Here is a 24,524-nt window from a genome sequence, read left to right as displayed (position 1 = left end):
TAACATTCTTTTGGATGTACAACTTTAAGGGTCATGTGATTTTTTTTTAACACTTGCAAAATGTTCCTCAGCTGCCCACAACTGTTGTGAAGACTTAACTGTTGTGAAGAGTTAATTCGTGCACACCTCTACAAGCAGTGCTTGGACCACAAAGAAAGCAAGAAAATGGTTGCTCACGCTATCTCATTCTAACCGAGGAAGGGATCCACAGATTAATTGATTGATGTTTTTTCTCTAGTCAAGTGCTTCTGCTACACAAATTCTCTTCACTCTGAGCAGTGTATGTTTCTGACTTTGGCAATCATAAGATCCAAAAGACTTCATGGCATTTTGGGGCAGCCTCCTTTTGTTTCAAGTACTTAGGGCAAGAGATGCTAGGTGCCTGATTGTACTATCTGGGTCCAATCTGATTGCCAGAATTGTTCTGCCTGGACCAGCCGGCTAGACTGATGGCCCATGAGTTTCCCTGCTGATTTACAAATTTAGTCCAAAACGTAACTTTCTCAGAAAGAGGGCTTCAGGTTATTCCTATAGGCCACGTGTTGGAATCTTGTGATAATGTGTGTTTGTGTGTGTGTGTTTACTTTTCCTTGTTGTATTTACAGGGGATTGTGCTTGATACCTACTAGGTACTTCATAAATACTTGTTGAACAGATAATAATAATTTTAGTAAGAATGTCTACTTCCAGATAGTTTTTGTAGGAGTGTTTGGCAGCCGACATCAGAATGTATTGGCTGAATAGCATAGAAAAAACATTTTGATAAAACAAGTGCTAATGGAAGATAAATGTATTTTATTTGTAGAATGATGGTTTAATGGTAAATTATAGACCTGTATCCCCTAAGCAGTGTCTTCTATTTGATTTCAAATAGCATAGGTGAAAATGCCTGCCACTGTAATGACTGTTGATTATGATGTACACAGTCATGGATTCATATTTAAGTTTTCTCACCTTTCCTCTTTCATTCTGCCACATTAGACTATGTCAACGAATTTTAGCTGCCATTCATGGACGTAATGATGAAGGGCAGTTAGAGACTGTTATAAGCTTGAGGGAAATGAAACACAATGACAAAGATGGAGGAAAAGAGAAAGAGCAGAATGCTGTGATGGATGCTGGAGCAAGGCTGTTGACTTGCCTAAGATAAGAATGTCCTATGCTGTCTGGGTTGGATGCTACTGAACACCTAGAAAACAAAATGTTAAGAAAAAAAGCATTTGGATGAGAGTGACCTTTGTCACTGCTCACAAAAGCTGTGCATGTCAGACAGTCTTGCTTAAGATCTTGCCAAAAGGATGTGCTAAAAGACACTTGTGTTTCTGTTTCAAAGGTGCTTGAGTAGCAGCAGCAATAGCAACAATAGCAGCAACAACAAAAATTAGTAGAACTCGGATAGAAATTTGCCCAGGGTGTTGATTTTTTTCTTTTTATGTCTGCTGTCAATTTTTAAAAATTTTTTATTTCCACAATTTTTGGGGAACAGGTGGCATTTGGTTACATGAGTAAGTTCTTTAGTGGTGATTTGTGAGATTTTGGTGCACCCAGCCCTCGAGAAGTATACACTGAACACGATTTGTAGTGTTTTATAACTCAGCAACCCCCCACCCTTTCCTCAAAGTCCATTGTATCATTCTTATGCCTTTACATCCTCATAGCTTAGCTCCTACTTATGAGTGAGAACATATGATGTTTGGTTTTCCATTCCTGAGTTACTTCACTTACGTTAAACCATCCCTGCATCCCTAGTATGAAACCCACTTGTTTATGGTGGATTATCTTTTTGATATGCTGTTGGATTTGGTTAGCTAGTATTTCGTTAAGCATCTATGTTCATCAGGGATATTTGGTTTGAAGTTTTCTGTCTTTGTTATGTCCTTTCCTGATTTTGATATTAGGGTGATACTGACTTCATGGAATGATGTAGGGAGGATTCCCTCTTTCTCTATCTTGTGGAATAGTGTCAATAGGATTGGCTCCAATTCTTCTTTGAATGTCTGATAGAATTCAGCTGTGAAGCCGTCTGGTCCTGGACATTTTTGTTGGTAATTTTTTTTTACTACTATTTCAATCTCGCTGCTAGTTATTGGTCTGTTCAGGGTTTCTAAGTCTTTCTAATTTAAGCTAGGAGAGTTGTATATTCTTAGGAATTTATCTATCTCCTCTAGGTTTTCTAGTTTATGCATGTAAAGGTATTCATAGTAGCCTTGAATGATCTTTTGTATTTCATTGGTGTCAGCAGTAATATCTCCCATTTCATTTCTAGTTGAGCTTATTTGGATCTTCTCTGTTCTTTTCTTGGTTAATCTTGCTAATGGTCTATCAATTTTATTTATCTTTTCAAAGAACCAGCTTTTTGTTTCATTTATCTTTTGTATATTTTTGTTTGAATTTTATTTAGTTCTGATCTGATCCTGGTAATTTATTTTATTCTGCTGTGTTTGATTTGTTCTTGTTTCTCTAGTCCCTTGAGGTGTGACCTTAGATTGTCTATTTGTGCTCTTTCAGACTTTTTGATGTAGGTGTTTAAGGCTATGAACTATACCTTTAGCACCACCTTTGCTGTGTCCTAGAGGTTTCGATAGGTTGTGTCCTTACTATTGTTCAGTTCAAAGAATTTTAAAATTTCCATCCTGATTTCATTGTTGACCACGGATCATTCAGGAGCAGGTTATTTAATTACCATGTATTTGTATGGTTTTGAGGGTTCCTTTGGGAGTTAACTTTCAATTTTATTCCACTGTGGTCTGAGAGAGTATTTGATATAATTTCAATATTCTTAAATTTATTGAGACTTGTTTTGTGGCCTATCATATGGTCTATCTTGGAGAAAGTTCCATATACTGACGAATAGAATGTATATTCTGCAGTTATTGGGTAGCATGTTCTGTATATATCTGTGAAGTCCATTTGTTCTAGGGTATAGTTTAAATCCATTGTTTCTTTGCTGACTTTTTGTGTTGATGACCTGTCTAGTGCTGTCAGTGGAGTATGGAAGTCCCCCACTGTTGTTGTGTTTGTTTATCTCATTTCTTAGGCCTATTAGTAATTGTTTTATAAATTTGCAAGCTCCAGTGTTAGGTGCATGTAAGTTTAGGACTGTGATATTTTCCTGTTGGACAAGGCTTTTTATCAATATGTAATGTCCCTTTTGGTCTTTTTTAACTGCTGTTGCTTTAAAGTTTGTTTTGTCTGATGTAGAATAGCTACTCCTGCTTGCTTTTGGTGTCCATTTGCATGGAATGTCTTTTTTCAACCCTTTACCTTAAGTTTATGTGAGTCCTTATGTGTTAGGTGAGTCTCTTGAAGCCAGTAGACACTTGGTTGGTAAATTCTTATTCATTCTGCCATTCTGTATCTTTTAAATGGAGTATTTAGGCCATTTACATTCAACGTTAGTTTGAGATGTGAGGTACTATTCCACTCATTCAGCTATTTGTTGCCCGAATACCTTGGGTTATTTATTTATAGCATTTTTGTTTTGTAGGTGTTGTGTGATTCATGCTTTAAAGAGGTTCTGTTTTGATGTGTTTCCAGGATTTGTTTCAAGATTTAGAGCTCCTTTTAGCAGTTCTTGTAGTGCTGGTTTGGTAGTGGTGAATCCTCTCTCCATTTGTTTGTCTGAAAAAGACTGTGTCTTTCCTTTATTTATAAAACTTAGTTTTGCTGGATATGAAATTCTTGGCTAATAATTGTTTTGTTTAAGGAGGCTGAAGGTAGGGTCCAAATACTTTTTAGCTTGTAGGGTTTCTGTTGAGAAATCTGCTGTTAACCTGATAGATTTTCTTTTATAGGTTACCTGGTGCTTTTGTCTCACAGCTCTTAAGATTATTTTCTTTGTCTTGACTTTAGATAACTTGATGACTATGTGCCTAGGCAATGACTATTTTGTGATGAATTTCCCAGGTGTTCATTGAGCTTCTTGTATTTGGGTGTCTAGATCTCTAGCAAGACCAGGGAAGATTTCTTTGCTGATTTCCTCAAATATGTTTTCCAAACTTTTGGATTTCTCTTCTGTCTCAGGAATGCCAATTATTATTACTTGGTTATTTAACATAACCCCAAACTTCTTGGAGCCTTTGTTCATTTTTTAAAAATTATTTTTTGTTTGTCTTTGTTGGATTGGGTTATTTTGAAAACCTTGTCTTTGAGCTCTGAAGTTCTTTCTGCTGCTTGTTCATTTCTATTGCTGAGACTTTCCAGTACATTTTACATTTCTCTAAATGTGTCCTTTATTTCCTTAAGTTGTGATTTTTTAAATTTATGCTATCTATTTCACTGACTCATATCTTGTATCATTCTTAAAAATTTTCATAAGTTGGACTTCGCCTTTCTCTGGTGCCTCCCTGATTAGCTTAATAATTGACTTTCTGAATTCTTTTTCTGGCCATTCAGGAATTTCTTCTTGGTTTGGATCCACTGTTGGGGGATGTTAAATAACCTTGTTTTGTCATATTACCATAATTGTTTTCCTGGTTCCTTCTTATTTGGGTAGACTATGTGTGAGGAAAGATCTGGGGCTCAAGGCTGCTGTTCAGATTCTTTTGTTCCACGGAGTGCTCCCCTGATGTAGCACTCTCCCCCTTTTCCTAGGGATGTGGCTTCCTGAGAGCTGACTATAGTGATTGCTATTTCTCTTCTGGATCTAGACACCCTACATGGCTACCAGGCTTTGGGCTGGTACTGGGGGTTGTCTGCACAGAGTCCTGTTATGTGAACCATCTTCAGGTCTCAGCCATGATTTCCAGCACCTTCTCCAATAGAGGAGGCAGGGGAGTGAAATGGACTCTGTAAGGGTCCTTAGTTGTAATTGTTTAATGCACTAGTTTTGTGCTGGTTGGCCTCCTGCCAGGAGATGACACTTTCAAGAGAGCATCAGCTGTGGCAGTATAGGGAAGATCAGGCAGTAGGCAGGGCCCTAGAATTCCCAAGAGAATATGACCTTTGTCTTCAGCTACCAGGGGTGGGTAGGGAGGGACCATCAGGTTGGTGTAGGGTTAGGTGAGTCTGAGCTCAGACTCTCCTTGGGTGGGGCTTGCTGTGGCTGCTGTGGGGAATGGGGTTGTGGTTCCTAGGTCAATGGAGTTAGGTTACCACGAGGATATGGCTGCCTCTTCTCTGTCATGCAGGTTGTCAGGGAAGTGAAGGAAAGCTAGCAGTTATAGGTCTCACCCAGCTCCCATGCAACCCAAAAGGCCAGTCTCACTCCCATTGTGCCCCTGCCAACAGCACCGAGTTTGTTTCCAGGCAGTGGGCAAGCAGTGCTGAGAACTCGCCCCAGGCTACCGGCCTCCTAGCTAAGAAAGCAGGCAAGGCTTTTGTACCTCCCTGTCTGTTATGTCTGCACATAAGATTCATGTCCTCCCCTGAGTTCTGGTCAGGAAACTTCATGTTAGGTTGGAATTATTACCTAGTTTGTCTAGAGGTTTCCTTCTCCCTGTGGTCTTTTCCAAGTTCCCCTGGTAGCCCTCCCCAAGCACCCCTATGAGACAAGTCAGAAATGGCTTCCCTGGGGACCTAGAGAGCCCACAGGGATTTTCCTGCTGCTTCCTCTACCCCTGTATTTTGCTCAGCTCTCTAAATTGTCTCAGCTCCAGGTAAGGTCTAATCCTTCGCCTGTGATCTGGCCCTTCAGGTTTCCCAGTGAGGGTGTGTGTTTGCGGATGGACAATCCCCCTTACCCACTTTCACAGTTTGGGCACTCTCAGTATTTGGGCTGTCTCTCAGGTCCTGCAGAAGTAATCTGCTTTCTTCAGTGGGTTTGCGGATTTTCTTGGTTTTCCTGGTATATTCCTGCAGTAGTTCTTGGAGCAAAACTTCATGATGTGAGTCTCCACACTCTGCTCTGCAATTTAGGGAGCTGCAATTTAGTCCTGCCTCTTATCCACCATTTTTCCCTCTGCTGTCCAAGGATGTGGATTTTATCACTTGCGATGCCCCATCAATTGTGTCTGACTAGTGTTTGACTGACAGCTGCATAAATTTCATCCTGTCTGCACTACACCAACAGAAAAATGGTGATGAAAACTGCAGAGTAGACAAAACAAAACAAAAAAACTATTGTAAAGCCATTAAATCACTTATAAAGTTTGCAGTAGTTTTACTCCTATAGAGTTTTCTAATACCAAAAAGACTACACGCTTATTTCTTTGTTGGGTTGTTGCTTTGACACTTCTAGTAGCTTATTAGGTGGGGATGGAAGATAGTCAAAGGTCAAGACCACAGTGCTGACACCCATGAAGGCTGGTGAGTAATGCTCTGTGGCTGGGTCAGTCAAATAGTGCAGCAGAGAAAACCAGGTTAACCCTGGGGCCATGATACCAGAGGCCCATCAGTGAAATTTTTAAATAGAATTTTTAAAGGAAAAGTGCACAAATCACTATTTTACAGCTCAGTGCATTTTCACAAGTTGAACATTCTTGCATAACCAGCACCTAAATTAAGAGACAGAATCTCATCAGCTCCCAGAAGCACCCTCACCCCTGTTGCTTTCCACACAGAGCCCTCCAAATAATAACCACTATCCTGATTTCTAATACCTGAATTCGCTTTGCTATTTATATAGTATATATCCTTTGTATAAGGCTCTTCTTACTCAAAAGGATGTGAGTTTAATCCACTTTGTTACAGGTAGTTGGAGTTCATTCATGCTCATGGCTGTATAGTATTCAATTTTATTACTACAGCACAATATCTTTATTCATTTTACTATTGATCAACTTTTGGGTATTCTAGTTTGCAGTCATTTCAAATAATGTTGACATAAGTCCTCTTATGTGTGTTTTTTGTTGGAACACACATATTTTGTTGTGCTGAGATATAGGGTAAGTGCATGTTTTGCTTTAATTAATACTGACAAATAGTTTAGTTTTTCAAAAAGTTTTGGATCCATTTTTACTCCCACATTTGGCAAATAATTTATTCACAAACAATGCAAATGAAAATTTTTTCTCAGTTGAGCTGTTGTGAAATTATTACACAAAACATTTTGAAGGTTATCAATCGTAATGTGAGCGCCAAAACCACGTGTGTGCAGGCCCATCTTTCCAGTTGGGGATTATACTATTGATATAAATAACCTTGATAAATAGCCACAGATAAGAGAAATAAACATTTTAACTGTTCTTATAATGAATGATAAGTGAAGGGAACTATAACCTCAATTGCAAATGTTAACATTTACAAGATGACCTGTTTATAAACTTAGCTCTTCCTTATACATGTGCTCACATCCATTTCGAAGTATCCAACCAGAGCACTGATAAATTAGTAGTTTCCTGAGCTCTAGCTGACAATCCCTGAGTGAATCTGGTGAATTTATCAGCAGCCTTGCAGTACAGAAAGAAGGAGAAAAGATAACAGATGACTGTGCTAAACAGACATAATCCATACCAAGGGCGGTAGTCTCTTGGGCAGACATTTTTGTGATTACTTACCATGTCCACTTCCATCACAAAGTTCTGTCATCCAGATATAGTTGGAAGCAACCTCCTCCATGGCTAAAGAGTAGTCGTCCCTCTCTTGTGTATAATGAAATGGTGGTTGATAACAGTAACATTAAATTTATTGGGTACTTACCAGGTACCTGGCTTGTGCTAATTGCCTTACCTATGTGTGCTTAGGAACTAGCATTATCTTCATTGTTCAGAGGAGCAAGTAGAGGGCCAGTAGTGAAGTTCAGCAAATTTTCTGAAGATACTGCAGCCATTTAAAAGAAAGATGAGACCAGAAACGAGGCCAGTGCAACTCCATAGTTCAAGTTTTATGGCCACAGACTCTGTGTGGATGCAGGAGGGCTTGGGGGTAGACTGAGAGGAGGGAGGGAGGAGTACAGTCTGGACTTTATTTCAGAAAGCAAGCTAACATTAAAAGGTTAAAAGCAAAATTTTGATTGAGTACATTATGAAATGGAAAAATTTTTGGGATTCTTAAAATTTGACAAAGCTTCATAAAAAAGATATTAACAAATAAAGAGCTTTGATACCATAATTTGATAAAATAATTTATATCTTATAAGTAAGATATAAAAGTGAATTTGTGGCCAGGTGCAGTGGCTCATGCCTGTAATCCCAGAGCTTTGGGAGGCTGAGGCAGGCAGATCACCTGAGATCAGGAGTTCGAGACCAGCCTGACCAACATGCAGAAACCCCATCTCTACTAAAAAATACAAAATTAGCTGAGTGTGATGGCACATGCCTGTAATCCCAGCTACTTGGGAGACTGAGGTAGGAGAATCGCTTGAACCTGGGAGGCAGAGATTGTGGTGAGCCAAGATCATGCCACTGCACTTCAGCCTGGGAGAGAGAGTGAGACTCTGTCTCAAAAAAACAAAACAAAACAAAACAAAAACAAAAACAAAACAAAACAAATTTGAGAGAAGCACATTCATAGAACTTGCCTTGACATTGTCCTGTCGTAAATAACAAATAAGGCAAGCCTAAGGGAGGCAGCAAATGGAGATTACGCTGCCAAGAAGGCCTCTTGTTTTCAATCTTCAGGCATATATATATATATGTGTGTATATATATATATATGTGTATATATATGTGTATATATATGTATATATATGGACACACTTTTTTGCAATTACTTTTAATTGCAAAAACTGCAATTACTTTTGTACCAACCTAATACACACATATGTATATATGTACACATATGTACATATATACATACATATATACATATAAGTATATGTATCTGTGAATATACATACAAATTCTCTCTATATCTCTCTATAAAAACAAACATATATATGAATTAAAACATACATACATATATATGTAAACATATATTTTATATATATATATGTTTGTTTTTTATAAAGATGGTGTTTTGCTATGTTACTCAGGCTGGAGTGCAGTGGTTATTCACAGGCATGATCATAGCATACTACAGCCTCAAGCTCCTGGGCTCAAGCAATCCTCTCACCTCAGCCTCCTGAGTAGTTGGAACTCCAAGGAGGCACCATGTGATTGGCTTATATTATTTAAACCATTCACTTTCAAGTTTCTAAGAGTCACATGTTTTATTATATTTTATTCAAGGATGAGGAACGAAGAAGTCTGTGTCTGCACCAGCCTGACAGTTCTATTAGATCCTTGATACTCAAAGTGCACTTTGGATCAGCAGCATCAGCACCCCTGAGAGCTGGTTACAAACACAGAACTTCAAGACCCATCCCAGACCTACTGAATCAGAATCTACACTGTAGTGGGATCTCCCATGGATTAATTTGCAAATCGCATTGTTAAAAAAGCATTTTTTTTCAGAGTTTTAGTTCACAGCAAAATTGAAAGGAAGGTACAGAGATTTCCCACACACTCTGCTCCCAGGCACGCATAGCCTCTGCCTTATTGACATCCCCAACCTGGGTAGTTTATTTGTTGTAGTTGGTGAGCTGACATTGACATCTCATTGTCACCAATCATCCACAGTTTGGTGTTGTACATTCTATGGGTCTGGACAAATATATAGTGGTATGTATCTATCACTATAGTATCATGCAATGAATTGCATTTTGAAAAAGCTGTATATTAGCCATACCATTTCAGAGAGTGGGGACTTCCCCTTTGTGCCTTTGTAGTTTTCCACACAAATCATAATGGCATCAATAACTGATTAACCTGGAACAAGGTAAGGAAGCAGTCTGTAAAAGGCAGGTGGCACCCCTGCTTTCCGAAGTTTCCACTGAACTAGGTATTGCCCATCGATGTGTAATCTTCATTCAGGCTAATGACTTGTCATAATAAAATTCCATTCAGTTACTGAGGAAAGATTTCTTCTGGGCACCAATTTCCCATTTGAAAGTATTACAAGAAAGCTGTGTGTGCTTATCCTAAAATGGGGAGCACTGTTACTCAGGCCCCAGTGGTATAATAATGGGTGACTGTGGCTGACTCCTCGAGGATAAGCCCTGCCTAAGCTTCTGGGGGATTAATTTGGTCCATCTGGGTTGAGCCATATCTGGTTTGTATTACCTGAATATAACTCAGATCTTTGAAAGCAAAGAAATGAATTTAGAAGGACCGTTGCGATACTGTAGCTGAACTTTACTTGTTAATTTATGTAATTATATCATTAGTTACAATATTTAGCTATGATTTTATTTGATCTCTTGTGTTCTCTCATTGAAGCAGTGATTCTCAAGCCTCAACGGGCACGAGATCTCCTGGGGGGCTTGTTAGCACGCAGATTCCTGTGCTTCATCCCCAGAGTTTCTGCTCAGTAGGTCTGGGCTGGAACCCAAGAATGTGCATTTTGAAGAAACCCCCAGATGAGGCTTATGCTGCTGGGTCAGGACCACTGCCCTAAAGAATTTGCAAACAAGGGGCCAGTCATGGTAATGAGTAACTTCTTTGTCTCTTGCTCTTTTTGTACAAAATATCTGATTTTTCTCCCGCACTTGTCTGTATCTGACTCATTGGTTGTCTTCTTCCTTAGTTTAAGGCCTCTGGAAGCCCAGAGACAGGAGGCAGGGATGAGTGGAGGGCAGTTTTCTCTCCACTCTTTCTACAGTTATTTAACTTCTGTTTCTAATTTATAAGGTTTTCTTGTCATATGTAAGCCTATGCAGTCAAACTGAGGTGTGGTCCGGGAGAGATCATGGACCAGTGTCAGCCATGTGCCACATCACAGAGTGACGTGAGACTCGGAGATGAGAAAAATGTAAAAAGGCCCTACATTTTTTTTTCCTGGCCTATCCCAATAAAATACTTCTGCTCTTAAAGCCTGGTCTCATGAATATTTAGCTGGTTTGGTCCCCTACTTTGTGTGTACTCCTAAAACGGTTTGGGTTTTCCAGTGAGCCTGCTGCCTAGACTGGGACTTTAGGCTAAGTCAAGACATGCCAACATGGTCAACTGAGCAGAATCCCGTGCTGAAACTCTGGGAAGTGTTTGAAATTTATTCTCTCTCCAGATGAGGGAGCTGAGGTGATGGGCCACATCCCTGAAGGTCAACCTGAAACCAGTACCACACTGTAACACGGCCACCTCTGCAACATACATATTAGTGCAAATTGGGGTAAAGGGTGGGGCTGATAGAACGTAGAGTGTAATTTAGGAACCAGCCTACGGTGAGGTCTTGCAACTGCTGGCAAAGTCAGAGCCACTATACTTTGAGTAATCTATTCACAATGGAACCAGAAAAACAATGTCTACTTATTCAGAAAAAATTTGAATGGACAACAGTGATGTCTCTTTACCAATACACGAGAGATAAGATTACTAGGAATAGAAGAGTTACATGGTTTCTCTGACTGCCTCCACAAAGTTCAGGGTGGCTGGAGGTCTCTGAAGAAAAGCCTGGACATCAGTGATGAATCAATCTCTCAAAGCCTCCTGTAGCAAACACTGCCAAGGGCCTCATGGTAACCTGTCAGCATTGACCTTTTTAGTGCACTCAGTTGCAATCTGAAACTGTCAGCAGCTCCTTGCTTCGTCTGGAGCTTTCTCTTACTGCCAGATCCAGATATGGCAAGCTGGAAGTGCTGGGAGGTAGCAGCTCCACTCCTGTTCCCACTCACAGCAGCCTCAGTCATGACAGAAAGGGGCTGAGGTGTACATACCTCAGCTCCCTCACCTGGAGAGAGAATAAATTTCAAATACTTCCCAGAATTTCAGCATGGGATTCAGTTCAGTTGACCACTGACTATCCTATCTTTCCTCTTTCACTTCCTTACACCATTATCAGCATCCAAGACCCCTCTCTTCCTGTTCTCTATCCCCAGATATGCTGAGCTAAGATTTGTTGCCACTGCCACATGATTATTGCCGTTTTCTGTCTTGATAGGGGAGACAACAAGGTAGGAGTGGCCATGAACCTAAGGTCAGATGACCTTTCTGTAACTCAGAGTTGTTCCAGTGGTAAGCTCTTCACCAAAGCCAATGCTTACGAGATTTACATGGCTCAGGATTGTCTGCTGCTGGTGATCTAGAAAACAACCTTTAAAGACAAAGAAGCGGGGGCATCGTAATGCTTCCTCCCAGTGACTTGCTGGAAAGCTCATTTATGCTTTAAGTTTTCTATCAGGTACAAAAAACAAGTTAACATCTACCTGATAATCATGATGCAAGGATTTTAAAGGTATTGAGTGAAAAAAGTGATGAGATGTTTTCAAAAATTTCAAAATCCAACTGCTTTTTCAATAAATGTCTTCTAAAATGAAATCTTTATCATTTCTAATATCTTTCTTAAGAGAATGTGAATCATTTTTTTTTTACCAACGATCAAAACTCTCAAAACATTTTCAGAGGCTTCATAAAATCGTTATTTGTGTTGGAATTTTATATACCACCCAAAGCTGGATGAAATCAAAGAGCCAATGGCTAGGCTTGGAGGTCATTTTAAAAACTGCAATTTTTCACCATTATAATATTTATTGCAATGGGCTGGCCCTACGCATCAGATTGGTGACATGATTAAGGCATCAGAAGGCCAAGAAGATCTGAAAATAAAATGGTTTCTCAGGTAAAGCCATGGTAAGGGTAGGCAAAACTGGCATCAGGCCAACCGTTTCAAACCATGCATCAAACTTTTGAGGTCAGGCAAAATTGAAAACATATTTGGAGAAGTTAATTCCCCTTAATTTTGAAACCCATGTGTATTTCAAGGGAAATTTAATCCGTGTGTTTCTAATTCATTTACACCCAATTCATCAAAATGTTATTTTGGAAGACTTATTTCATTTTTTTATCCAGGAAATATTATGACTCTCTTTAACAAGATTCTTGAATGCTTGAATAAAATGCCTTTAAAAAATTGTGTTTGGCTATCCCTAAACAGGACTAATTAATAGAGGTAAGGGAAAGCAGTCCAGTTCTAAAACTTGGCCCCCCAAGATTCAAGGGGTTGTGCTTTTTGCCGTGTTAACACTATTGATAAGGTGGCATCACTCTCTTCAGCACTAGGTTCCTAGTGATTCCATCCACTCATCTACCACTTTAATAATTAATTCCTCAGTGAATGGTTATACTCAATGTAGATTGAGCTGGCCCTTTACTTTCTTCGAGGCATGAGATCTGATCTAATCTAATCTAATCTAATCTAATCTAATCTAATCTAATCTCTCTATGTGTCTAATCTATCATCTATCTATCTATGTATCTATCTAATCTATCATCTATATCTATATACTTCTCAAGTGTTTAAATGAAGACAGATATTATGGGTTGGAATTAATGGGACAGCTGATAGAGACTATGGTTTGAGTCTTTCAATCAGAAGAGCTTGGATGCTCAATCTTGCTAGGTAAGAGAAACCCTGAGAAAGAAGGGTAAAAGGAAGTGGGCAAAGTTATATAATGTATTTAATTTGTATTGAAACACAGTGGATAGTATTAATTATAATTTTACATACAATTTCTGGGATAAGAAACAAAAGCAGTTTTATTAGATAAACTATTCATCTGAAATACGGAAGGAAGAAAAATAGATTAGTTTTCAATGTTTGTATTTCTAATATGAAAATAATAGGACTCAAAATCAAAATGCATATGCAACTCTTGATGAGGTCAGTGTGTGGTGAGAAGTTTCTTCAGTTTCTGAAAGTGAAGGAGTAAAGCCCAGCCCTGCTGGAGTTTTTTGATTTATAACCAGCAGAGGAAAAGAAATTTGCTGAGCTTCTCTTTTTGGGCAGCTTCCATGTGAGGGTGGGGACTGCCAAACAATAGCAGTCAATTCAATTATCATGAGGAATTACCTATTGTAGAGCTAGCCACTGTGCCAGCCATCTTTTGCTAGTGATTTTATTTTATTATTTTTATAGATTTAGGAGGTACAAGGGCAGTTTTGTTACATGGATACATTGCATAGTGGTGAAGTCTGGGCTTTTAGTGTAAACACCACCCAGATAGTGTATATCACACCACTGAGGCAGTTTCTCATCCCTCACCCTGCTCCCACATTTCTGAGTCTCCAGTGTCTATTATTTAACTCTCTATGTGCATGTGTACACATTGTTTAGGTCCCAGTTCTAAGTGAGAACATGTGGTATTTGGTTTTCGGCTTCTGAGTTAGTTAAGATAAGGCCCTTCACTTCCATCCATGTTGCTGCAAAAGACAGTTTCATTTCTTTTTATGGCTGAGTAGTATTCCATGGTGTGTATATACCGTATTTTCTTTATCCACTCATCTGTCAATGGGCACTTAGATCGGTTCAATATCTTTGCTGTTGTGAATAGCTTTAGTAATTTTAAAGAGTGGTGGGACAAAGCCCATAGGGAAGAGCTCCTTTGAGGGGTTTCCAGGGTCAATTAACAGGACAGAGAATAGCAGGCACTTCATTTGCAACAGGAGAAGGTATCACTGGGTCTTACAGAGCTTGTAACAGAAAGAACGACACTGCCAGCTACTTCAGGGCAGATGGTAGGAGATGACAGCCAGGTTCTTGCCATAGGCCACAAAATGACAGTTGCTGTCTCTAAAATGGCCAACTTGAGTGGACTCTTCTCCCTCATTCTTCGGAGTAAGTGCTAACTTCATTTCATTTTTTTCCCCCCACCGGTGGTAGTGGTGGTGGTAGGACCTCTGAGGGGCGACTCTTTTTTGTTGTTGTTGTTTTGTGAGACAGAGTCTTGCTCTGTCCCCCAGGCTGGAGTGCAGTGGCATGGCGTGATCTTGGCTCACGGCAACCTCCACCTCCCAGGTTCAAGTGAGTCTCCTGCCTCAGCCTCCCAAGTAGCTGGGATTACAGGCGTGCACCACCATGCCTGGCTAATTTTTGTCTTTTTTAGTAGAGACAGGGTTTCACCATGTTGTCCAGGCTGGTCACGAACTCCTGACCTCAAGGGATTCACCCGCCTCAGCCTCCCATAGTGCTGGGATTACAAGTATGAACCACCACCACAGGTCTTTTTTTCAGAGGTTAGTGAAAGTGCTTATCTGATACTTGCCTTATTAGCTATGTATGTTAAGTATTAGGCAAACTTGCCAGGTCCATGTGGATAGCCATATTAAGTCTAAAGACTTAACACAGATCTAGGTGCAGAGAAGTACGTGTGGGGCAGAGAACTAGACCTGGAAGAACCCACACAGGCACATCCTGTTGCCTCGAGGCTGCTCAGAGAAGTATCAGCCTAGTCTAGGAAACCTGAAAACCTAAAAAACACAACTGTAGGACTTTCTCTGTTTATTTTTAATGTTTTTCTGATGAGAATGGAGAAGTTATCCAAATATCACATTCCAGTAAGCTCTAATGATCTCTATCCTTGGAGATGGCATTAATTATTGGCATATTAAGACAATGTGTGAGTTTGAAAATCATTCAGTGAGTATCTGTGTCAATTCCAGTAGAAATAAATATGAGGAAAATCTGACCTTAAAATTTTAAAAATCTTAAAACTTTAGAGTTAGTTTATCTACAGAAACTTTTTTTTTTTTGAGATGGGGTCTTGTTCTGTCACCCAGGCTGGAGTGCAGTGGCGCGATCTCGGCTCAGTGCAACCTCTGCCTCCCGGGTTCAAGCAATTCTCTGCCTCAGCCTCCCAAGTAGCTGGGATTACAGGTGCCCACCACCATGCCTGGCTAATTTTTTTGTATTTTTAGTAGAGATGGGGTTTCACCATCTTGTCCAGTTGGTCTTGAACTTCTGACCTCATGATTCACCCGCCTGGGCCTCCCAAAGTGCTGGGATTTTAGGCTGAGCCACCATGCGGCCAACATTTTTCTTTTGGTCTTATTTTCTTCAAACTATAGAAGGTGCTTGTTGATCTGGGCTTGAATTTCAAATGGCCCTCTTTCTATGTAAACCCAATTTTCTTACAAAAAATAAACAAACAAAAAAACCCCTCTAATTTCACATGGTCAAACAAATACTTATCTTCAGATAAGTATGACGAAATATGAAAGTTAACCATGGTAGTATCTATAAAGACCGATGCAAGGCCTGGAGCCCAGTAGGTCCTTAGGTCCCTCTCACCTCTATGAATATACATTTTGGGGGGCTCTGTGGTTAGGATAGTTTTATGTTTCATGTCATTATATGATGCTTTTGAGAGGTAATTTTGTGTTAATGATTTGCTACTCAATTCAGTCTCCAAAATACCTTAATTCCAAATTCAAACTTAATCATAAACATATGGTCTGCTTTTTATTTAACATTATACAGGAATGAGTGTATGATCATAGGTTTATATTTTGGGAACATGCTCTGGTGACCATTACAATCAGAATAATTTCTCAGTCTTTGCTCAGTGCATCCACTTCTGAAGAACTGATTGGAAGTAATAAAATGCTCTTGTAGATCTTTGTTTTATTTATATTTGATTACCTTATTAAAATTGAGAATGTGATTTTTATTCTCTCCATGATCAGCTATACAAGCGTGCTTCATAAAATGCAGAGTTAGCCCTAAGTCAGGTCTTGCTGCCCTGTGGCTTCTGCAAGCACCAGTTCCCACTAAGTTCATGACACTCTAGGTAAATGGATATTGAATGTAGGAATAGCAGTTCCATTTTGCTGTAGTGTCCAGTCTGAAAACCTGCAGCTGAATGAATGTGTCAATATAACACATGTTAAAGTCACCAACCAATTAATACTTGATGAAGGGAAGGGAGCTAACTTGGTTGGGGCCTTAGATCTGCTGTCAGAATACTGCTCTGGATATCACTAACCTTCTCCCCATTCTCCCTGGGCTTCCTCCCTCTGCTATTCTCCTTCTTCCTATCAGGACCCACCCACCCATAGGCTCTCTTCTCTCTCTCTCTCACAGTGTTGGGCTGGGAACTCTCAATTGGATAGAAACTTCTGACCACAGCCTCTCTCCTCAATCCCAGACCCACATTTCCAGTGCCTATTTCCTCTTATTGCTAAGCGTGTGTTGGTTTATATGATTGCCACAGTGGGTACCAGTTATGGTCATAGCCCCTTACCAGCACACATGAGAATGGTCCATGACTCACACCAGTGAAGACCCTTATATCTTTGCAAAGTCTTATGCCTGAGTCTTACCCTTAGGGATTACAATCTAACAGATCCAAGAGTGTGGCCTGGGCATCTGGCCATGTGCTCCTCAGTCGAGTAGCTGGAACTGTATGGCCCATAAAGCCTGAAATACTTACTGTTTGTCCCTTTATAAAAAACATTTGCTGACCCATGTTGTATAGCCCAAAAGCCAACCTCCTATTGCCCATGTGTACTCTGCTCTCATTCTCACACTATGTTCACTACGTTCTCCACACGTTTACCATTCTTTCTAGATCTTCTTATTCATTCTTGAGCTTTGGACCATCATATTCTAAACACAGAACTTTCTGTCTTCCCCCAGATGATTGCTAATACTGCTGCAGCCTTCACATTCAACTTCCTGATGACTCTTCAGTGAAGGAGGTAGTATGAGAAGCCTGCAATTCCAACCCTACTCCCCCCACACTGGCTGTATTCTCTAGTTCAGAGTATAAAAATATATTTTTGAGCATATCCGTGTCTTGGAATGTCTTTTCTAGATTAATGCACCCTTTACCTGTTATCTCATAAATTGATTTTCTCATCTCTTTGTGTGTTGGATGCACTACTGGGTGCTTTACGCTCTAAACATAGTTTACCATCAATGTCTCAACAGCACTCATAAGTTGGCATTATGAAGCCCACTCTATAGATGCACAACAACAGGGCTACAGAGAGGTTATTTGCTCAAGTTTACAAAGCTAGTAAATGTTAGGAACAGAATTTAAAGTCAAGTCAACCTCACTCCCGATTGCCTACTAAAGAACTTCATTTACATTGCATCATAATGAAGAATAACTTATTTTAATTATTCTAGTGGAAATTCTTTTGAAACATTATACACACTTCTCTGCCATCTGAATTAGGTCAGATTGAACATCAGTTAACCTCTTCAGGACTACTCAATATCACAAATATTAATATGTTTTATGGTAGTATAGAAAAACATGAATTTATAATATGACAATAAATTATTCCTAACACAAAATCTCAGGTTTGAAATCTTGGGTCAATCCTACTCTGATGGGATAAAAAGAAATCAATTGTACTTGTTTGCTGCTATTTTATTCTTTACCTCCATTCCTTCACTCAGGTGGACGAGCTTGTGTGTAAGGTAGAAGTGAACCAACTGAGTACTGTATTGCCCCATGGTTAAGAAGACAGATTTTGGGGGCAACCTAAAACTACGTTTTGGTCCTGGTCCTGCTACTAATTACTGTGTAAAGTTAGGCAACTGACTTAGCCTCTCTGAGCCTCAGCTACCCCACCTGCACAGTAGAGTTCGTAACACACTCACATAGGACAATGTATCAGGCACATTGGAAGCTTCCATTACATGGCCATTATTATTAAATTATTGAGGATGCTTTTTAACTTTGCAGCCTGGAGACTTCACTTCTGCCCTAGGAGGTTGTGACTTTCAAGAGGGCAGGGACACTGTCTTTTTATAGGAATATTGTCAGAACTTTCTTGCAGTTGCTAGCTCGGTAAACATTTGTCGATGAACGAATGAATGAATGAATGCATGCCACATAAACACAGCCACAAAGATACTGAGTTCACCTTCAAGCTACTCTATTGTTCTATGTCCTGTTTCACAGATTTCAAAGATGTGCTCCTCTTATAATAACTCATTGAGTGGGGAGTGTGTGTGTATGTGTGTGTAGCTCATGGAACAGGCTTGTGAACCTGCCCTACTTCACCTTGAGGAAGTTCACCAAATAGATTCTCATCAGCAGTACCTGGCCAGCCTTCCACATGTGTCCTGAGCCTTTGGGGTCAGTTGGAGGGTTAAATGCTGGTCATGTGCTGTGTGCTGGTGATCTAGGACAGGATCAGGTGAGGAATGGCAATACTTTTAGGATGGGGCCTTTCCTCCTAGATGTTCTTAGGTGGGGGTTACCTTATGAAATGATGACACCCCAGAGCAGTGACCAAAGGCTTATCACAGTCAGCTTGAAGGATGCCCTGTGTCAGCTCCTACTCCTGCCTCACTGTTGGGCTGGCACCTACTTCTTCTGAAAGACACACCTCGGGTGTCCCCTCTGTGGTGGCACAGAGTGGCTCTCAGTGAACCCTGTAATAATAAATCATAAATTAACAAGTAATTGATAGATTGAATAAATGAATATTTGGAGAGTTCGTCTTAGGTTAGATACATTTTCAATATGGGTTTATCTGTTGATCATTGAGAAATAAAAGCGATATTTAACTCTCTGTGTCTCATACATAGACCCTGAAAGACCCACTCTGGAGGAAGATCAACAGAATCCATGTACAAGGTTTTGAGGTCCCCTAGAGTCTCCATGTTGAAGACTGCACTACCCGACTCACCAGCCACAACTATATGTGGCTGGTAAGTAGCTGACATGTGGCTGGTGTGACTGAGGAGCTGAATTTGTAAGTTATTTAATTTTAAATTTTTTTAAATTGGAATTTAAGAATCAATACTCAATTTAGTCATTGGAAAACTTCTAAGTATGTTTAGAACAAGTTCAGCATATAAATCTACTTTTTCAAATGTAAATTTTATGAAACCTAAACACCGATCAATATTTCTGATGAAACTTCATCCTAATTGAGATGTGCTTTATGTGTAAAAGACCTAACTATGTTTCCAAGACTTAGTATGAAAAAAAGATTATCAAAATGTGAAATACCTCACCAATATTTTGGGAGTTGATTACATGTTGAAATGGTAATAATTTGGGTATATTGGGTTACATTTATTATGAATTAGTTTCATCTTTTTTCTTTATTTAATGTGGCTTCTGGAAAATCTGACATGCCTGTGTGGCTCGTGCTATATTTCTAGGAGGTAGTCCTGCTGCACGATTTTCAAGAGGCTGCCATGTTGGGATGCTGTGGTAGACATTGATGAATGGCCTTGTCCCAACACCAGGGAATCTTTAGTTAAAATTTCACACTGGAAGCAGGAAGTTTCCTTGGTGGACTGTATTTGTTTGCTTTTTGTTGGTATTTCAATGTGAATCAGAAGAGTCTTAAACTTGTGTTGTAAAGCAATATGACATTCATGATCTCAGGAGTGTTGCCACAGATTAAGCATTCACAAAGGGCTGGGCACTGTGCAAGGCATTTTAAATCTTAGAGAGCATTGTATCTTCTCAGCAACCAACCCTACAAGATAGATTCCATTATCATTCCATTTTACAGAAAGGGAAAGTGAGGCTCAGGACAGTCAAGTGATTTGCCCAGGACTCAATGCATACTTTGAATGTATGTTTGTCTAACTCAAACCCTTCCTTCTCTGCTGCTCCCACTGGAAGAAGGATCCTTTGAAAAGGCAGATTAATCAAGTAATCTAATTTGGTGCATTTTTCTATTCTGATTCTAGCTATAGAAGCCCAGCTACTTCTTTTATGTCACTTACACCTTAGCCTTAGATCAGAGGTTTCAGGTGAGACTGAGTTGGGTTCAAATTACAGAAAGTTGTTTAGCTTTTAATTTTCAGCTGTTTCATGTTGTAAAAGGGCTCTTCATAGCTACAGCTCCAAGGCAAGAGGGAGTGGATTCATGTGGTCTCTCTGTCTCGGTCCTGGCTCATTACTTTATAGACGAAGTTCTGCTGATTCACCTCTCATGAGGTCAAAAGATAATTCCCAGAATATAAGTGTATTTCTGTAATAGTCCTACTGTTAAACTTCCATCTCTTAGACTTTGAAGTTAATGGCCATGAGTGAATTTAAAAGAATATCTAATTGCTTCAATGCTTAGTTTTTGGATCATCAGGAGCCTTAGCTTTACTTCTGCCTTTAACATTGAAACAACAAGAAAAACAACTCAGCTACTCAAAACCACACCGAGTGACACTTCACTAACCCTCCTCCACAGCAGATAGAAGGAAGAGAGGACAGAGCTGGAGCTGAAAGGCGGCAGTGTGGTGAGATCAGGCACCTCCAGCTTTCCTGAACTCTCTGTTATCAGAGCAAAGTGAGAGACTGGTTTCAAGAGAAAACCTAAACTCAACTCTCCTCTGCTCCCCCCTCCCCTCCCCTCCGCTCCCCTCCGCTCCCCTCCCCTCCGCTCCGCTCCCCTCCCCTCCCCTCCACTCCTCTCCTCTCCTCCCCCTCCTCCCCTCCCCTCCACTCCCTCCCCTTCCCTTCCCTCCGCCCCCCCGTCTTCATCCCTGCTTCCTCCGTCCTTCATCCTCCTTCTTCTTCCGGCAGTCCTTACTTCTGTCGTCTTCCTTCCTTCCTTTCTTCCTTCCTGTCTTTCTTTCTTTCTGTCTTTCTTTGTAAGAGTGCTGGAGGGCGGGCATGGGGGGCTTTTCTTCTCTTTCTTTCGGCTGTAGTGAGGTTAGCGGATTTTCTGTTCTGTCTTCGGGCTGTGAGGGTATGGAGGTATTTCTTTTCTGGAGCTTGGGTGCGGGCTATCTTTCCTTATTCCTTCGAGTTTTCTTTTCCTTCTTTCCTTGCCTTCCTATTCCTTTTTCCTTCTTTTCCTTCTTTCTTTCGTTCTCTTCTTTATTGCTTTCTTTCGTTCTTCTTTCTTTCTTTTTTCTTTCTTTTTTGTATTCGCTTTCTTTCGTCCTTTCCCCTCCTCCCTCCCTCCCTCCTTCCTTCCTTCCTTACCTTCCTTCCTTCCTTCCTCCTTCCTTCCTTCCTTCCTTCCTTCCTTCTCTCTTTCTCTCTCTCTCCCCCATCTCTTTCTTTTACCACATAAGCCTCAGTACTCGTGAGAGTTCCATGGAGACAGAACTCCATCCTTCTTATATACACACATTTGGCATGTTTGAGGCACTTTTAGGGGTCACTTATCCTATCCCACCTTCTATAAGAGGAAACCGAGGCACCACAAAGTTGATGACTGGCCCTAGTGCAGGCTTATAGGGGAAGTGGGACCAGAACTTGGGTCTCCTGATCCTCCTGATGGTTCTCCTTCCTCTGCACCCTTCAACCTTCTTGCATGTGCAGGGATGTGTGTGTGTGAGTGTGTGTGCACGTGCATATGTGTGTGTGTTTATGTGAATTTTGAACCATTTGAAAGTGAGCTAAAGATATCATGCCCTCTGCCCCATAAATTCTTTGGTGTGTATATCCAAGGAACAAGGATACCCCTTTCCATAACCATAGTAGTTACCAAATCAGCACATTTAAAAAGGATACAACACTACTATTCAATCCACAGACTGTATTTAAATTTTGCCATATTGTTATCCTTTATTGTTATGTTTTGTTTCTTCAGTGTGCTTTAATTTTGGCCACTTCCTCAGTGTTTTTTGTCTAACTTAACCTTGGCATTTTCGAGGTGTGCAGACCACTTCATTTTACAGCATATTTGTCCATTTGGCTCTGGTCTTTGGAGTGTCTAAATAAATAATGAGAAGTCCTGGTCCCAGGTATAATGGAGGGAGCACATTTCACTCATCTCACTCACTGGTTGTGGCTATAAAACCTGAACATAAGGCACAGGGCAGCTGTGAGGACTCTGAAAAGTGACTCAAAAAACAACCAGAATTTAAAGTGCCAAAGTTAGTGGTGAATTTACTACTTTTTTCTCTGTTCCTTCTACCCCTTGGCCTTGGATGCATAGTTACAGAAGTGCATGTCAGAATAGTGTGTAGTCCTGGCTTTGTTGCTGGAAAACCTAAAACAGTACTTGAGGGAGCTGGAAATTCCTGGGAGATTATGGAGAGAGAGGCACCCAGGAGAGTGGTCCTCACGGTTGACATGGGTCTGATGTAATAAGCATGGGGGATGCTGAGAGCAGAGCAGGAGACAGATCACTGCCCAGGCCTAGACCAGCTGCTAGGGGCTAGCTGCTGTGATAGATGTAAAGAACACTGCCAAGGCTTTTTGTTTCTTTGAGTTAAAAAAATTAATTAGCAGACTTTATTTGTTAGAGCAGTTTTAAGTTTGCAGAAAATTGAGTAGATAATACCAAGTTCCCATATGACCCCACTTCCCCTACTCATGGTTTCCATTATTATCATCTTGTGTTGGTGTGGGACATTTGTTATAATTGATGAGCCAATGCTGATACATTATTATTAGCTAAGGGCCATGGTTTACATACATTAGGATTCATTCTTTGTGTTGTACATTCTATGGGTTTTGATAAATGCATGCTACGTATCAAACATTACAGTACCATACAGAATACTTACACTGCTCTAAAAATCCCTCATGCTGAACTATTCATCCCTCCCTGAACCTCAAAGTCCTCACAACCACTGATCTTTTTACTGTCTCTATAGTTTTATCTTTTCCAGAATGTTTCATAGTTGGAATCCTATAATATATAGTCTTTTCTTTTTGGCTTGTTTTACATAGCAACATTCATTTAAGGTTCTTTCTGTCTTTTTGTGGCTTTATAGCTCATTGCTTTTAATTCCTGAATAACGTTCCGAATCTACCACAGTTTGTGTATTCATTCATCAGTTGAGAGACATCTTGCTTGATCCCAGCTTTTGGCAATAATGAATAAAGCTGATATAAACATGAATATGCAGATTTTTATGGATGTAAGTTTTCAACTCATTTTAGAAAACAGGAAAGAAATTGCTGGATAGTATGGTAAGAATAAGTCTAATTTTATAAGAAATTGCCAAACTGTCTTCCGAAGTAGCTGTGAAATTTTGCATTCCCACCAGGAATGAAGGAGAAAGTTCTTGTTGCTCCACGTCATCACCATCGCTTGGTATTGCTTTGTTTTTTGTTTTTTGTTTTATTTTTTTGTCATTCTAACTAGTGTGTAGTGGTATTCCATTGTTTTTCTCATTGTCAACTCCTTAATGTCATGATGTTAAACTTCTTTTCATATATTTACTTGCCACATGTATCTTCTTTGGTGAGCTGCCTGTTCAGATCTTTTACCCATTTTTCAATGGGTTGTTCATTTCCTTCTTTTTGAGTTTTAAGATTTCCTTATTTATTTTGGATACAATTCCTTTATTGGATAAGTGTTTTGCAAGTATTTCCTGTAAGTCTTTGGCCTGTTTTTAAATTTTTAAATAGCAGAGCAGAAGTTTTAAATTTTAATGAAATTTAATATCAGTTGTTCATGGATTATGCTTTTGGTGTTGTAGCTAAAAGCTCATCAACAAACCCAAGGTCAGCTATATTTTCTCCTATGTTATCTTCTAAAAGTTTTATAGCTTGGATTTCATATTTAGGTCTATGGTCCATTTTGAATCAATTTTGTGAAAGTTGTAAACTTTGTATCTAGATTTTGTTGTATGTGAAATTACAGTTGTTACAGCTCCATTTGTTGAAAAACTATCATTTCTCCATGAATTGCACTGCAAAGCTTTGAAAAGTGAATTGAGATTAGAACCACAGCTCTCAGGAGGTAAATTGGAACATGTTGCTTAATTTAATCAGGTCAATTTGCCACTAAAACAAAAATATTAACATTCTGTATGGAATTAAAGCAAGATCCTGAGTTTTGTAACACAAGAAATAAAATGTCTAAGATTCACTTCAAAATTTACTCATCATATGAAAAATGAGGAAAATCTGTGCTTGCAAGGGTAGGCAGTCAACAGATGACAACACACAGATGCTGGAACTGCCTGACAAAGGTTTTAAAGCAGCTACTCTAAAAATGCCCCAAGAAGAA

This window comes from Rhinopithecus roxellana, chromosome 13 (genome assembly GCF_007565055.1).
Source record: "Rhinopithecus roxellana isolate Shanxi Qingling chromosome 13, ASM756505v1, whole genome shotgun sequence".
Lineage (NCBI taxonomy): Eukaryota > Metazoa > Chordata > Mammalia > Primates > Cercopithecidae > Rhinopithecus > Rhinopithecus roxellana.
Note: the sequence above shows the minus strand (reverse complement) of the source record.